The sequence below is a fragment of the Etheostoma spectabile genome, unplaced genomic scaffold (genome assembly GCF_008692095.1).
Source record: "Etheostoma spectabile isolate EspeVRDwgs_2016 unplaced genomic scaffold, UIUC_Espe_1.0 scaffold00009205, whole genome shotgun sequence".
Classification (NCBI taxonomy): domain Eukaryota; kingdom Metazoa; phylum Chordata; class Actinopteri; order Perciformes; family Percidae; genus Etheostoma; species Etheostoma spectabile.
This window is the reverse complement of record NW_022603674.1, coordinates 1-16,780: the sequence shown is the minus strand read 5'-3', so window position 1 is coordinate 16,780 and position 16,780 is coordinate 1. Positions and strand designations below refer to the sequence as shown.

At 40.5% G+C, this 16,780-nt stretch overlaps 1 long non-coding RNA gene across 1 annotated transcript; it reads left to right on the top strand.

Annotated features, from left to right (window-relative positions):
• The first annotated feature begins 3,818 nt into the window (after positions 1 to 3,818).
• Positions 3,819 to 16,649, top strand: LOC116679053 (uncharacterized). The gene is made up of 4 exons (XR_004329434.1): positions 3,819 to 3,989; positions 4,932 to 5,320; positions 5,390 to 5,475; positions 16,623 to 16,649. It is a non-coding gene; the product is annotated as an uncharacterized LOC116679053 (long non-coding RNA).
• Positions 16,650 to 16,780: the final 131 nt, after the last annotated feature.

Below are 16,780 nucleotides of genomic sequence, written 5' to 3'. Positions count from 1 at the left end.
CGTTAGTGCAGCACAATTTACCCGTTATAAAAGCTTGGCTTTTATTTTTATAGGCTATATTTACTATACTTCCGGCCCACCTGTCTTTCTTGTAATGTAGATCTTCAAACGGAGAAATGAAAATAAGAATTTCAAAAAACAAAAAACGTTCCGTTTTGAAATTGGTTTACTCGTTTTTTCGTTTTTTTGACTTCAGAAACCAAAACGGAAGAACGGCTCTCTTTTTACCGTCTCTTTGTTTTTGGTTTGAAACGACAAACGAAAAACGGTGGTTTCTCGTTATTTCGTTTGTGGTTCAAACGAAAAAACAAACGATCAAAACGTACACGGACCCAAAACGTACACGGACCAATTTGGTTCCTGTAAACACACTAACACCCTTACACGGAATTAATTAACTATATAACGTTAACGTTATGAGTAGCCGTTGACGCCCTTGACAGTTAGGATGACGAAGGGAAAAAGGAACGTTGGCTAGCGCTAACGTTATGGCCTGAGCTCTAAAACTATATAACCTGATAATAACGCAAAACAGCACAATGATAAAGTAAGAGACTTGATATCTCTTATGTGTTAAGCAGTCCAACAGGTACAAGGTACGTTTGTGTTTAGGGTTACTTCTGTATTGTTAATATTTAGCTATGGTAATGTTAGCTAACAGCCTGGCTGCAGTGAGTCAGCATATAGCTAGCTAGCTAGCTAACACCCTGGGTGCAGTGACTCAGCATATAGCTAGCTAGCTAACGCTAATCAAGTTATTGTGATCCATTGTTGGCTCAGCTTTATTCTAATTTCAGAGTTGCTTCTGACTAGTTATTACCTAAAATGTTTTTTTTTTTTTTTTTTAAATCATTTGTGTTCACTTCTAAACTTTAGGAGGCATGGTTCACCCCAGGGAGACGGCACGCAACAGGCTTTCTGGAAGAGCGTCTCCGCAATGTTTGAGAAAGGCTCCACTCTGGCAGACGGGTATATTTAACATCAGAAGTGCCACAACACACCGAGTTATTTTGCCAGGTAGGCCTACAGCAACACGTCTTTCTCCTCCATTTAGAAGTGAATTTGACTTCTCCTCTACCCTGTTTGTAACGTACTTCTTTCTTCAACTTTATGGGCCAGTTTCATGTCTAGAGATTCAACTCTTTACGTAACTCTTCATTTTGTTTGTAGTCCAGGGCTAAATTTGATCCTTGTATGGGAAACCGGCCCACCCTATTCAAAAAGGAGATGTCTTAATATTTCACAACTTGGTATAACTTATTCATTTCTCTGCTCATCACAGAACCAACTATAACTCCAGAGCGGACCAACCAGTTGACAGAGTGGCTGAAAACCAACATCTGGCCCCAGTCCCAGGTTGGCCAACACATGTTGGAGACTGCTCTCCATCAGGCCCCGTGGATCCGAGCTAATGGGACGACATCACTGCTGGACATTATCACAGAGTTCCCACGCTTACTGGACACTCCAGGCATGGTGAGCTACAATCTTACAAAATTACTTAAAACCAGTCATTGTTTGTGTCTTACATATTCTTTTGTATCTTTGCCTTCTATTGTACTTAGATTTCTTTAGGAAATGACTTTCCCTTTCCCTACTTTTTATTTTGACGCACTGAAACCAATTCTATGTCAGTTCCGGTTGATTGTGTCCCAGGAGAGTCCCGTGAGGAAAGAGAGAGAGAGGAGGTGTTAAAAGGTGTTAAACTGGATGCTCTGTGTGCGTTCTGTGTTTTCGTATAAAACCTATTGACGTCCACACTGAGTTATTGTTGGACTCCAGATTGGTGTTGGGTTATAATTATAGTTGCACGATTTTAGGAAAATATCTAATTGCAATTGTTTTGACTGATGTTGCAGTTGCGATATGACTAACAATATCAGAGAATTGTATAATTACTTTAATTTTCATTGAAGATTTTTTTTTTTATTTATTTATTTTTTTAGACTGTAGGATACAATTTGTATGCTGGGACATCTCTGTAGTACCACAGTACTTTATTTTACAACGGTTTGACACATATTTTGCCTTTAACAAATATTGCGCCCCCCTGCGATTTGGATATTGCACTAGTTCATGATACGATTTTCCATAAAATTGCGATTAATTGTGCAGCTCTAGTCCCATTGTCGTCCTCTAGTTCACAGTTCAGTCGGCTTTGTAGAGCTGATGCTAAATCAGCCCAGCATAGTTGAATGGACCTTTATGAATTCACACAAAAAAAATTGTCCAACTCTAAGCTGCATAGGTTAGTTACAAATGTTAATATTGCATGCATTTTATTTTATTGCATTTTTATAAATTGTTACAGACAAACATATAATATAGCCCTGCAGCTACTGCCGGATCTACTCCCAGCTGCACCTTACAGACAAGAGTTGTCCGTCCCAGCAGCCTGGAGACGCCAGGGCCTTCATCCATGTCCAGCCTCTGAGTTCAGACGTCTCTTTTAATATCCGTCACATCCAATCAAAATTTACTGTTTTCATATCCAGTAATGTGATTATTGGATATCAGCTCATATAATGAGGTTCTATATCTGATTAATCAAGTTTCCTTGTTTTTTGTTTCATGTTGATATGTCATTTATTCTTGAAATCTAGGACTAGGCAAAGGCTAGGCTACCAAGGCTTGTTAGGAATAATATATTTGTATTTATTCATTCTTTTTTTTTTTTTTTTTTTTTTGCTCAGATTGCGACAACATGGCCGAGTACCTGATGAGATCCAGCACAGAGCCCCCATACGTTCTAATGCTGGGGGAAGGACATCAGTGCTCACAAGCTTTTGTCATTGGGAATGGGGGGGGGCCTTGGAGCAGCCGTCTCTTTGGCTGCTGTGGACGTCTGTCTCACGGCCTTTTGTGTTCGATGTCGGTTTTCCAAAACTTTGTGCTAATGTTGGGAGTTCATCCAGACGACCGTGTTTCAGGGACCAGAACATGAATCAAACGCTGTCAAATTAATGCTCAGATTGCTACTATGTAGTTTTTTAATTTGTATGTAGGCTATGGCACATGGTTGAGTTAAAGTGCCCAGATTCTGCACTGAAGACAGAGGATATTCAGGAACCAGATCTCACTCAGACACCATGGATGGTTTATATTGTGTGTGTGTGTGCGTGTGTGTGTGTGTGCGCGCGCAAGCACCAGAGACACAAATAACCCCCAAATCCCAGAAAAAGACATTGTTTTTTGGGCACTTTAAGATTTAAAAGTTGGTTTGAAAGTTAAATGCATGAAGTTTAAGAAGTTGTGACTTTTTGGCTTGAAGCAATAAAACAAAATGCTGGGATTTTTTTGGATATTTCATAATTTCATCAATACATTTCTTAATGCAAAAATTAATTGAAAAACAAACAAACAGATAACCCAGAATATGGGTTGTATTTTTCTAACCCATTTTTGGATGTTTTAACCCAACAACACGGTTATTTTAACCAATTGTTGGGTAGAAAATATAACCCAACATGCTGGGTCAAAGCCATAACCCAGCCTTGCTGTGTGTATGTGTGTGTAATTGTTTTGGTTGTTTGTGTGTATATTGTTTTGGTTGTTTTGTATGTGTGAGCACATTGTGAGCAACGATGCTCCAAAGAAAAAATCCTCGTAAGTGTCCTCATACCTGGCAAAAAAACACTGATTCTGATGTCGTAAGCCGTTTAAATCTGAGCATGCGCAATTAACATCTGCACTCGACCAGAGCCGGTCTGGCTCGACTATCATCGGGTATGATGCGTTGTGCCGTAAACCGTTTACATCTGAGCATGCGCGACTCAAATCTGCACGCTCCTCACATTGTACCGACCATAGACATATAAAGAGTAGACGCCGCATTGGCAGCTCAGCGCGAGAAATTCAACCGCCATCTTGGACCGGTCATACTCGTTGCTTAGCAGCAGAAGACACAAGATGCCAGAGCACTGTGCAGCATATTCCTGTTCAAATCGGCGGACCATTGAAAACAGGGCTCGGGGGATTACTTTTCACAAGTAAGATTAACATTACCGTACTATTGGTTGTACTTTGTGAATAGAATATTACCAGAGAGTTGAGAAGGATCAAGGGTCTTTGATATTACTGTATTGACATCGTAGCCAGCTAGCTAGCTAGGCTATGTTACTGTACCGGCTGCTGTTCACCGGTGTTATGTCCCTGCCATAGTAGGGTGACCAGGCGTCCCCGGTTTCGGGACAGTCCCCGATTTTGACGACCTGTCCCGGCTGGACCTGTCCCCGTAAATGTCCCCGGTTTTCACTGTGACTGACAGACCCGAAATTGGAATGAAAGAAAGAAAATGATGACAAAACGTAGCCGATAGTCGCACACCCAACACCCGCAGACTCCAGACCGCCAGAGCCAGCGGTGCTCAGAGAGGTGTTAGAAGCCGTGTTTTACGATGCTAAAATCACTGATTATTTACATGGAGTCTGGTGGGTTTAGCGAACGCAATTTCGCGGACTTTTATGTTTTAAAAAGGATCTTAATCTTTAACAGAATGGTCGACCTCCTTAGAAATCCTTTCATAATGTTGTCAGACACTTAGAATATTAATCTGAGTCTGTTAGCAGCTAAACGAGCACTTTTACGAACGTAAATACAAGCTGGACAATTATCCTATTAACGTACATTGTAGCTTGTTTCTGCTGACTGGAGCGATCTCGTTTAATATCAATGTCAAGCTGTCCTGTGATGTGTGCCGTGCGAGCTTGGTCAGAGATGCTGTACCATCTTCATTTAATAACAGCTACCACCTTCTGACCCTGAAAAACAATGGTGGCCTAGTGATTCCTTCACGAGGCACAGTGAAGGTTTGATTTTCTTCTTTTTTTTAAAAGTCTTTGTATATAAGGTTGCTTTATTTTATCTGTTCTAAATGTTTTTGAGCACTGTGTAAAGAGCTATATAAATACAATGTATTTTTATTATTATAGTAAGGTGCTGAGAGCTGCAGAGAAGGTGATCCGCCGAGCTTCGACAATGTGTCAACAGTCACACACATCGTACGGGAGGAGGTTGGAACGGAGGACGTTTTTCTGCTTGAGGAACACATTGAGGAGACACAGTTTGGCATCGACAACCATCATTCTGACTTGTTGTCATTGGTTGTGTCTGTGTTTTTCAAAATAAGGCTGCACCACATTGCAAAACTCACCTCTCTTGAACTGCAGAAAGGGAGCACGAGAAAGAAGCTCTGCAAAACAGTCCTCTTTCAGGGGTTTTAGCGAGCGGTGTACGGTTTACTGTAAATCTGTTTGTTTGTTTGTGTTTCATCAACTCTTTGTGCTTGTGATTGCATTTTATCTCATCGCTTTCACTCTGGGTTCTGTAAAGCATTTTGTATCTGTGTTTTGAAAATTGCTGCATAACTTAAGATTTGTGACTTTTTAAGGGAGATTCAACCAAGTAAATGTGCAGTTTAAATAAAAACTGCCACTTTTCATTTCATCCTGCTACTTTAAACAAGTACTGGTACGCGTGCTTGTTAGGGTGCAAGACATATAAACGCAATATCATTATACAGCAGATTGTTACATAAGTGAGTATGACCTATTCTGCGTGTCCAGAAGCAGCACTAATGTATGACTGTCAGTTGAAATAAAGAAAACTTGTTTAATTTTTATGAATCTATTTTGTAATTTTACATATGTTTAAAAATATCGGAATTCATATTGATATTGCAATATTCACTAACTACCTCTGTCCCTGTTCTGTTTTAAAGACACATTAGGTTTTTCAATAGATTGATAGTCAAACTGGAAATGTCACCATTCTTCTCCCTTTCGGTGATTATGTTCCCAGTTTTGATCTCGGACGTCTGGTGACTTTATATCATATCAGAATATTCTATTACTGTTAAGCACATTATGAATATTAAAATACGCCTAACCATGTGTCCTGTTTCATAGCTACATGTATGACCTTTTTAGCAAAAAAAACATGAAAATCAGTTCGGTATTCAGTGAGATTGATTAATTAAACGCGCTGACAGCTCATTTCAGCTGCCCAACACATTACACTGAGTGGAGCGGGTGACCGGTCCAAGATGGCGGCCCCACGGCTCGTCGGCGCCAATAGGCAGTAGCGGTCGATGCGGCGTCTACTCTTTATATGTCTATGGTACCGACAACCATAGCTAAAGAAACAGTGACAGGTGACCCCACAGCAACAAATGGGCTGCAAATGTCCAAATTGTCTAACGTTACTACCGTAAAGCAGATACAGTAGAAGAGTTGGGTTGTGGCATAGACAGGCCGTGGCAGCAAGCAAGAACAGTAAGGTAAACCGTGGTGAATAACCCATCTATAAATGTTAAGTCTGTGAAATGAACGTGTAACGTTAGCATATATGCCACGATATGTGGTTTAAGGGAACCGACGCAAATCTCTTAAACCGACGTAGGCCTACACACATGGATGGAACACATTAGTTAGCATTAGCATAGTGTTAAGCTAATGCAAATGGAACATGTCGCTCCACAGAAAGCCATGGCCGTTTCACAAATTCATTTTCATATTACGATGTTGTCGCGCGGCATACTGCACCTAATATTTTCATGTTCCAATAATTAAGCCACTTAATCCGCGCCTGTGTGGAACGTTACAGGTTTACGTAAAGCTGTATGGGCCCCTGTCAGCGCAATGGTTACCACAGAAAAGTACAGAGAAGCGTCTGGAGTTCGGTTAACCAGATGCACGTTTATCATAAAACAAACGGTTAATCCTCAGCTTTAACGTCTACTTTCTCGTTAGAGTAAAGACAAATTGAGAAACACTTTAAATAAAGCGATGTGTGGCGTCTTTGCGTTGTTGGTAAACAGACTTCAACAAGCAAGGGAAGATTTATGTTTTTGTCAGAAATATCAGACACAGGGACAAAGTATCAAACCACATAATTTAAAACATGCAAATAATACAATAGAAATTAAAAAGGCTAAATTAAAAAATCGACTTACTGATGTTACGTGCAGTCGTTGCAATCCAAAGAATGAATGGGAGTAAATATAAAGAAGAGAATAACAAACTAAAATACCAGAGGTGCAAATCCCAAATATATTGCCTAAAGTTGGTTAACAATATGAATCTAGGGTTTGCATAAAGATATGTAGATATGTCCAATATTAAATCTGAAGCAAGGGCATAACTTTGGGTGCAACATGGAGAGGAATCGCAATATGGACTAGTGCAATATTCAAATCGCCATATTTGTTAATGGCAAAATATATGTCAAACCATAAATTTTGCCATTAACCAACCTGAATTAAGCATTGTGGTGCTGCAGAGACGTCCTGGCCTACAAATCGTATCCTACAAACTAAAGAAAAAAATCTTTGTTTGGTAAAAATCACACTAATCATTTTAATTTCTTTCAATGTTAATTTTTAATGAAAATGAGAATAATGACAGAAAAAAGAATGAAGGGAATTATATCACAATCAGTCAGTCAAAATGATCGCAATTAGATATTTTCCGCATATGGTGCAACCCTAGTGTGTTTAGCATATCCATTTCTTCTGGTAATTGTGGTTACTTAGGTCTTGTAATGTTATATGTGGGTCTCATAGTTGTGACCGGACACAAAAATAGCGATGACAAAGCAGTGATGTCACATGGTCTCTATGAATAGAGAATCTTTGGTCGAGACTGTCCGTGTTTTCATCTTAATTTTTGACCCTCTCACTGTGTGTTTTCAATTTCATCAAAGTTGAGTGGAACATTTTGGTCACCTAAAAATGTCATGTTTAGCATTTGGTAGCACCTTGCAACCAAGGCATCAAGCTAGCGCTAGTGTTAGCTGGTAACTTGAGTCAAAGTTAGACAATTTTGTGTACTGTTATTAGATTACTGGCACCAGTAGGGTTGGGCATCAAATAAATTTCATACAGTCTAATTTGGTTGCTGTTATTAAAGTATATGACTCAATCTGTCTGCTCTTCTTTTCGAGTCTCCGCTCCACTCTGTCCATGTTTCTCTGCCCACTGCCCGATGACAGACACAGGCAGGCTTCTTAACTTCATACATGAAATGGCAGTCAATATAAATAACATGAGTTAAAATGCGAAAGAATATTCCTTGTGTCTTGGTAAAAAACATACAACTGGGTTGAAAATGAATGCGTTGTTTGTGTTTAGTGACTACTAGCGTGTTTATTAGTTACGAGTGTCTAAACAGCTGTTGGCGATTGGAACGAGGTAGAAAACCTGCGGTGCATGGCACGTGGCTGACTAGTGAGCATACAGTTCTTATTCATCTTTCCCACACAGCCTAAACAAAACAAAATGTATCGCTTTGCGTTGCTTCGTCCAGTCCATAAAGAGATTCATGTGTATTAGTTGTAACCAGTATCATTATGTGGTTTGTTAAAACCATTTTATGTGCTTGCTTTAAATCGCAGATTGATCAACAACAGAGTGGCCGTGTGTGGGAAGTTTGCTTCCTCTGTTACATTAAGTGCCAGTGATTCTGCCGACCAACAAAGACAACATGGACGCTACAACAGGAGCACAAACATGGTATGCACACACTCTTGACAGTTTACCAGGCTGGCCCTGTATACAATCTATATACCGTAAATGATCAGATTAATTCAGTCATATGATATTAGCTTTGCTGTGTAAGTAAATTTTGAGATCCAGTCATTCTGACACCTGTGTGAACAATGCACAGCATTTATTTGTGTGTGTGTGTGTGTGTGTGTGTGTGTTGTGTGGGTGGGTGTGGTGTGTGTGTGTGTGTGTGTGTGTGTGGTTGTGTGTGTGTGTGTGTGTGTGGTGTGTGTGTGTGTGTGTGTGTGTGTGTGTGTGTGTGTGTGTGTGTGTGTGTGTGTGTGTGTGTGTGTGTTACAGGCCAAAAGTTTGTACACACCTTTTCCTTGAATGCTTTTCCTTATTTTCATGACTATTTACATAGTAGATTCTCACTGAAGGCATCCAAACTATGAATGAACACATGTGGAATTATGTACTTAACATTAAGTGTGAAATAACTCTTAAATAGGTCTTTGATTTTAGATGCCTCTAAGTAGCCACCCTTTGCTTTTTTGATAATGCTGCAAAACCATGGTGTTCTCTCAGTGAGCTTCATGAGGTAGTCAGCTGAAATGGTTTTCACTTCATAGGTGTGCCTTGTCAGGGTTAATTAGTGGAATTTCTTGCCTTATTAATGGAGTTGGGACCATCAATTGTGTTGTGCGGACTTTAGGTTGATACACAGCTGACAGCCCTATTGGACAACGGTTAGAATTCATATTATGGCAAGAACCAATCAGCTAAGTAAAGACAAACGAGTGGCCCTGATTACTTTAAGAAATGAAGGTCAGTCAGTTTGTTAAATTGACACAAAAACCATCAAGCGCTACAACAAAACTGGCTCACATGAGGACTGCCCCAGGAAAGGAAGACCAAGAGTCACCTCTGCTGCTGAGGATAAGTTCATCTGAGTCACCAACCTCAGAAATCGTAAGTTAACAGCAGTTCAGATTAGAGACCAGATAATTGCAACACAGAGACACATCTCTAGAACAACTGTTAAGAGGAGACTGCGCAAATCAGGCCTTCATGGTCAAATAGCAGCTAGGAAACCACGGCTAAGGAGAGGCAACAAGCAGAAGAGATTTGTTTGGGCCAAGAAACACAAGGAATGGACATTAGACCATTGGAAATCTTGGCTTTGGTCTGATAAGTCTAAATTTGCGATCTTTTGTTCCAACCGCCGTGTCTTTGTGCGACACGATGTTCAATGGCCACTGAGGCACCGAAGGAGTATATCTTATGCAGAGATTAAAACTTTCATTGTCCAGGCAGAGATGGCATTCTGTGAGTTTTATTAATACCATTTCTCGGCTTACAAACATTTCACAAGAAAGGATCAATGGTGTCTCTGGCTCTGTTACTCTGCAACTCTGCTCTGTAACTCTGTGACTCTGAAAAAAAAAAAAAAAAAAACTCAGCCCTCCCCGGTGTCTACCTCCCACATACCTGTTCACCCATATATGTGGACTACACCTGGTGGCTAAGGCTGCCTGCCTTCAAAACAAATGCACTAAAAATAACCCAAATAAAATACTAATGATAAACAAATTTATGTAGCTGTATAATTCAAGCAAAACTGAAATTAAATTAGCTATTATATATAACAAAATAATTAATAGCTCCAACATTCCGGCCCCTAATTGTGAAAAGTGTAAACTCACAATTACCTTTCTTTATTTTTATAAAGGGAGCTATACTCTACCTATACTCTAACTTCCCTATATCAATTTTGTTCTCCTTCATCCAATTGCTGTAAGAGATAGAGAATAGTTGTCCATGATGCTACACTTTTGCCTCCAGTAGCAGGCAGATCTTCGTTACAGGTCTCTCTAACACACTGGTCTTAGTTTGGAGGCACACAGAACGAACCAGTCCCTTAGAGTCAGACATACTACTTAGGTACTCAAAACTCGGCCCATCATCCAGGATCCTTTTGGAGCTGTAGCGTCAATGTCAATGTCACCTGGAGAGAAGCTTCTTCTTGCCTTAGCCAATTTTTGTCTTTCCTGCATCACAAGCAAGTACTCAGATTTTCCATCAATGTATTGCCTTCCATTCAGGCCTTTTTTCAGCCTGGTTAGTTATGACAGAAAAAAAATCCTTATGTACAAGTCACTTTTCTCAAAGAGTCCTGGTGGAAGAATGGGTTTTGCTTTCAGCAGAATGATATGATTTGGCGCGAGGGCGTTGAGGTCATTGGGGTCATCTTTGTGATGGGTCTGTCGTTCAGTATTGCCTCCACCTCGCAAAACAGCGTCTGCAGACCTTCATCATCCAATACTTGCTGTCCAAGAACAGAGGTAAGTATACTTCTTACTGAGCGAATCTGGCGCTACCAAATGCCACCTTGATGTGATATTGCTGGCATGTTAAAATTCCTCTAAATTCCATCTTGAATTAAGGCACCCTGGATTTTCGCATTATTCAAAGATGCAAGACTTCAACTCTTTGTTTGCCTTGACGAAATTCGTGCCATTATCAGACCCTAAACTTGCCACAGGACCTCTTCTACAAAAGAATCTCCACACAGCATTAATGCAGGTGTCAAGGGATTGTGCCACTTCCAGGTGTACTGCACGACTGGTCAGACAGGTAAAAAGTACTCCATACCTTTTTGGAAGACTTCTGCCTCCTTTAACCATTAGGGGGCCAAAATAATCAACTCCGACGTCCGTGAAAGGAACCTTGTCTGGCATAATTCTCTCCTCAGGTAAGTCAGGTAAATCTTTTGCTCTGCAACGTTTACAAACAGTGCATTCTGTAATTGTCTTCCTTGCAACAGAGTTGACATTAATTATCCAATATCTTTGTCGAAGTCTGTTCAACATTTGGTTTCTACCAGTGTGTCCTAGTTGTTGATAGATATGGCGTAAAATCAGCTGGGAAACATGCAAGTGCTTTGAAAGGATAACAGGATGCTTGGTTTCTGCTGGTAGAGCTGAGCTTTGCCAGCGACCACCAACTCTGAGAATGCCGTCCCCCAATAAAGGATCGAGCTTGTACAGTGAACTGTCCTTGAAGACATTACCTGAGCCATGATTTAATAAAGCAATTACACTCTTGAACTTATCTTTCCGGCAAAAACTAAGTATTGTCTTCCCTGCTTCATCACAATTCTCGAAAGTCAAGCCTTTTACTCCGAGCGTTGCTTTGAAGCTCTGAAGTTTCTGTTCTACACAATCTTTAACTATTGTATTCTTGTCATTCTTAGCAGCTTTAAAGCCCATGTTGCAAGTTAACCACCACTGTTGATTATTGGGTACAAAAAGCACTCAAGATATGTATATAATTTTTAAAAATGTCTCCAAATAGTTTTAAAAGTTAGTTTTTGGTCATTTTTGGTATTCGCGGGTTTATGGAGTCACTCAAGGGAGTTAGGTCTCAGCCTGGCACTAGAACTACGGTGAGTGACTGGGATGAGGAAGAGGAGGAAAGGCCAGCAGCCGAATAATTACGAACCTGACAGACGTGAGAGGGCAAATGAGGAATTGTCAAGATTGTGGGGAAGTCTCCTTCATTTATCTCCTTTATTTAGCAACGCAGCAGTGCATACAATGACTTTACTTTTTACTGTCAGTTAATAGCACTGAGTGAACGTCAACGTTTTCTCTCGATCTAGTGACAGGGATTATGTCGTTAGTTCAGATAAGTACTGGTACACTTATCTAGATATAGGAATAGAAGGCATCCCCCCCAGTGTTAATTCTAAGTGTTTACCTCGTCCTCCGGTGAAAACGTGTCGCTGTTTGGCCGGTGCCAGTGTGTGTGGTGGAGAGCGGGTGGTGTAGGCGAGTGAACCTCCGGTCCCGGAAGCTCGCCCCGCGATCAGCTGGTCTGACGATGCCTAAATCCGTTTGTGACATTTTAGGCCGGATCATGGTCCCCCCCCCCAACCAGCACGCACCAGTATTGTAATTGTTTATATTAACTTTACCATTCCTTTAGACTGAGGCATATGAAAGGCTCCTTATCCCTAAACAAGAAGTTCACTGCAGACAGGCAGGCTGTAAAAACGTCTTATGACAGTATCAAGACATCATTCTGGGCCATTACAGCCATTCCCCTTGATGTCATACAATCTAAAGAACACAGAATAAGATATGGTGATACCTCATATAGCAGTGTTAGAAACGATATAAACACCAATCCACTACTATTACCACTGCTATAGTAGTACTAGTACTGAGCATTTGAGCAACTGTATGACAATAGCTTTACCCCAGATGTGAGTTGATGAGTTGCAGTAATATTATTAGGACGTTGATTAATAGGAAAAACATGTATTTTCAGAAAACATTAAAGTTTGGTTTAACAACAATGAACAGAAATTTAACATGTGTTCTTTTTATTTGAGGAAAAAAGCGCATCACTTTAAAATAAATCCATATGGAAGTTTATAAGGAAGGAGCAGGTTGGAGCAAAATCAATATTTTACGGATTATGATTAGCTGAGAACAACATAAAACATGTTCACAGTATACTCAACAGTACACGTATTTGTACACCGTTGCATCCTTCAAAAGTTTTTTTAAAGCTTGTCCGAGTCCGTTGTCTGTGAGGTTGAAACATCCACACAAGTCCAGGCTTTGGATGAATCACGGAGCTCAGACTTGGTCTTAAACTGAGGATCGGAACTTTATTCCCCTGGTCTGCAGACTGCTCGCCGCAGATGGAGCTCGGCTTCCACACCGGCTCGTGGTAAGACGCGACCCTCCACACTCGGGCTACTCTTTATTTAACGTAACGTCATAAATGAAAATAATGTCCAGGATCTCCGGGAAAAGAAACGATATGCGTGTCTCCATTTCAAACACCACTGCAGGTTGATTGTGGGCGACAACGCCGTCTTGGTTAGCTTACCGAAACTCTACTGCCGAAGTTGCTGGCTAGCTACGCAACGTTAGCTTTATCCGCTAGCATCCATACAGGCTAACTATAGCCAGTTAGCTTTGTGTGTAACGTAACAAAAACCCACCCATCTCGTAGGAGCTAAGCTTACTATTTCATTCAATACAATTATGGTACAAAAGGTACACTAATGCCACATGTATGATGTTGACAAAATGGACACATATATAGGCAACACCAAAGGCATTCGTAATATTTACCTAGGAGGCTAGGCTAACGCTGTTGTGCTAACGTCCTGCGGCGTAGCGTTAGCTAGATCTAAACTTGTGAAAAGCCGAACAACATCCCCCGTCTAAGCTGTGTTTCACTTTCAGATCTTTGAGTTCTTGGTTACGTCCGTCTTTGAAAAATCTGCCCGCCTAACACGGACAAATTGTACCTCCTTCCTACCTACCTAGCTAACCTATAGCAAGCTATACCGGTATGCTAGCTATAGCTATCTATCTTTCTCTCTCTAAATATATCTATCAATACTGTCTGTCTAGCTAAATATATAGGCTATATATACATATATAATATATATATATATATATTTTTATTATCTATAATCTGCTGCTGAACACTCCCTTTCTTCAGGGTGTCCGCGGGGTTTTAAAAAAGTATAAATCAAATTGTAATAAATTAAATTATTCAAATTATGCCATTAAAAGTGTTAAATTTAGTGTCAGAGGTATTTTTTTTTAAATTAGGTATATTTTTTTCAGACTATCAGGTGTCCTATTCTGATTGAGATTCTATCCTGCGTTGCGTTAGTCCGTTTAAATATGGGCTTTGCGTGCGGGCACATAAGATCTTTGGTCTCCGTCTGTTTGATGCGACGTCATAGTCAGTGGTCGTTCGACATCATCTCAGAACACTGCGCGCTCAGCAGAATGGCTGGCTTACATTTTATTTTAGACCTTACTTCAAGCCATATCTTACACGACTGGACAACCATCGTCGTCTTTTAATGGGCAAATGCAAGTTTTCTGATAGCTGGGTGAACAACCAGAGTTTAGGACTGGCTCAGCCTGTAGTAGGGGGCCATGGGCGCCACACCAACACTGCGCGCGGAGGCTCTGTGGTGTCTAAACACTGCAGTTAAACACCACTCATTTAACTCAAATAAAGGAATTTCAGAGAGGTTTAAAGAAATGCTTCCCGACTCCAGGGCTACCAACTCTCACGCATTGGCGTGAGACACACGCATTTGACTGTTTCACACGCTCACACGCCACCACCCCGATTTCTCACGCTGTCGGTCAAATTTCTAAAGATGAGTTTATTATAGATCTACTTGTTGAGCCACTTATGATCGACTAGATGTGCTTTCAGAGACTGTGTGGGGGGGGGGCAGGCATTTCGGCTTCAGGTATGAGCTCTGAGTATCACAGACCCGTCGTCGCTTCGTGTCCACTCTCTCTGTAAAATAGAGGTGAGCAGCGCGGCGGTGGACCCGCTCTGCTGTGGGCAGTGCCGCGTGCATCCGTGCGTAGACCTCCGATAATGAGCAGCGTACAGCCTCTCCAAACTGTTTTGTCAAATGGGCCTCTGTGTCTGTCAAACGGTCCTGAGTGAGATCCACCATATGAACGGGTAGCAATGACATGCACAGCACAACTATATTACAACTCTCAAATCTCGGACAACAGAGATGGGAGGAGGTATATTGAATGTGCACAAAGTTGTAAACATGAGAAAAATCTGATCTCTAAATATCTAAATGTAACTGTAAATAATTCATTAATGTTTCATAAAATGAACAAAAAAGTATTTATTTCCCAAAAAAGTAAATAAAGTAGTGGGGTACAGAGGATGAGGGCCAAACATTACTGAGCCTTGGCACAAAGGCTAAAGGATTAGAAATTATGTAAATCAGTGGTTCTCATTCTTAGAATTTCAGTGGTCTTAGTTGATCCCTCAACATTAATTTAGTGGGAATGCTTTTCACAGCATTCCAACTATTGTTATTCGGTTCTTTATTTTTAGTGGGAATGCTGTCCACAGCATTCCAACTATTGTTATACCGTTCTTTTTAGGGGAATGCTTCAGCATTCCAACTATTGTTATTCGGTTCTTTATTATCTTTTCTTTTTATTATTCCGTACGTTGTTTGGCTCTCTGTATCTTCGCATACTTCAGCTATTTAAAACCGTTCAACTTTTCAAATCTTCAGCTTTCAGCAGATGATGGGACTTCTTCAGCAATTTTTCTGCTATTTATACTTTTTCAAATATTAAGCTTTAAAACAATTTTTTTAACATTAAAGTCAATGAGAGCAAGCTTCAAATCCTTTAAATCTTCTTCTGCTTTAAAGTGTATCTCCTCCTACATTTTTCACCTACATTCATGGTTCAAACTTAAAACGTTCACAAAATATTCAGCTATCCGACTATGGCTTTTCAGATTGACATATTTACAGTTTTTGTGAAAAAAGCTGTTTCATATGGTGTACATTATGATGTTTCTGGATTTATAATGGGTGTGTATTGCATTTGTTAGAGTGAGGAGTGATGTCATCAGAGTGAAAGGCTTCGAAAATATATCTTACTCCGTTTCTCTATAACTTGCTCCCACGCCAACACTTCAACTTTTCATGGACAGTTTGTACATCAAACGTAGGTATTCTTTCTAGTTTCAGCAATGTGCTCATTTATGTGATAGGAATATACTTTTTGCTCAGCGAGCTTTCAAATGACGAGAATTCAGGATATTCTCCATTCACTGTAATGTTACTAACTAGTCCCCATTTCTGAGCAAAACGCAGAGCGAACCACTTTTGTTAAATCGCTGATACGCCCACATTTATAACTTTATCCACATGAATTTACATCAATACGTTCACAAAGGCCTTCAGGTGCTCATGGGCAAGTTATTTTCTTTCTATCATAGCACTTGCCGCAATGACCATTTGTTTGGGAGCTGGTTTCACTGTCTAAGGAGCATGTGGTCCATTAGCTGACAGGTTAAGAAGGTACAACAGCTGCGGTCGTTAACGATTGCAGATCAAAAGAGATGACATCACAGACATCAAAGGCTTCCTAGCGTGTTTACAAAACATGGCCACTGATTAGATGTAGCCATGGCAAAGCCCCCCAGGACATCCAAACTTCTATTCTGCTTGTCTGTCTTCGCTTATATATTGCAATGTATAGCTTCCTGAACAAATCCTTTGGGTCCCACACACACAGACACCACACACACACAGACACACAGACACACACACAGACACACACGCACAACACAACACACACAACACGACAGACACACTCACTCCCACACACACAGACACACACACACATAGACACACACACTCACACACACAGACCATAAAAATACACACATACACACAGAGACAGATGGAGA